Raw genomic sequence first — 397 nt, 5'->3', positions numbered from 1 at the left:
ATCTTCATAGATATAAAAGATCATAAGTACTTAATATACATATCCAACAAGAAAGAGCGGAAATATTAATCATCGCCAAACGACACTAAACAAAGACATGAACAAGCTGAAGCCGTCGGTGTTTCAAAAGCCACAAAATGATAAGCATCTCCTAGTGGCTAACTCCAAAGCTAGGGTACTGCCTCTCCTCAATTCCTCATGCCCCATCCTGAAACATCACGGACGGGTAGCTCCAAGTCCGAGCAAAGCTGTCTATCTGACGAGCACACGTCCGAAAAGCAAGCAATAGAAAAGAAGAGAAATAGAGAGAGTAAGACATCTAATGAACATAAATTCATTGACGGCGTGGACTTACTCAGAATATTACACTCAGATATGAAAAACAGTTCATATATAT

The sequence above is a fragment of the Lupinus angustifolius genome, chromosome LG13, assembly GCF_001865875.1.
Source record: "Lupinus angustifolius cultivar Tanjil chromosome LG13, LupAngTanjil_v1.0, whole genome shotgun sequence".
NCBI classification, from domain to species: domain Eukaryota; kingdom Viridiplantae; phylum Streptophyta; class Magnoliopsida; order Fabales; family Fabaceae; genus Lupinus; species Lupinus angustifolius.
The sequence above is the reverse complement of the archived record's forward strand: the minus strand, read 5'-3'. Positions refer to the sequence as shown.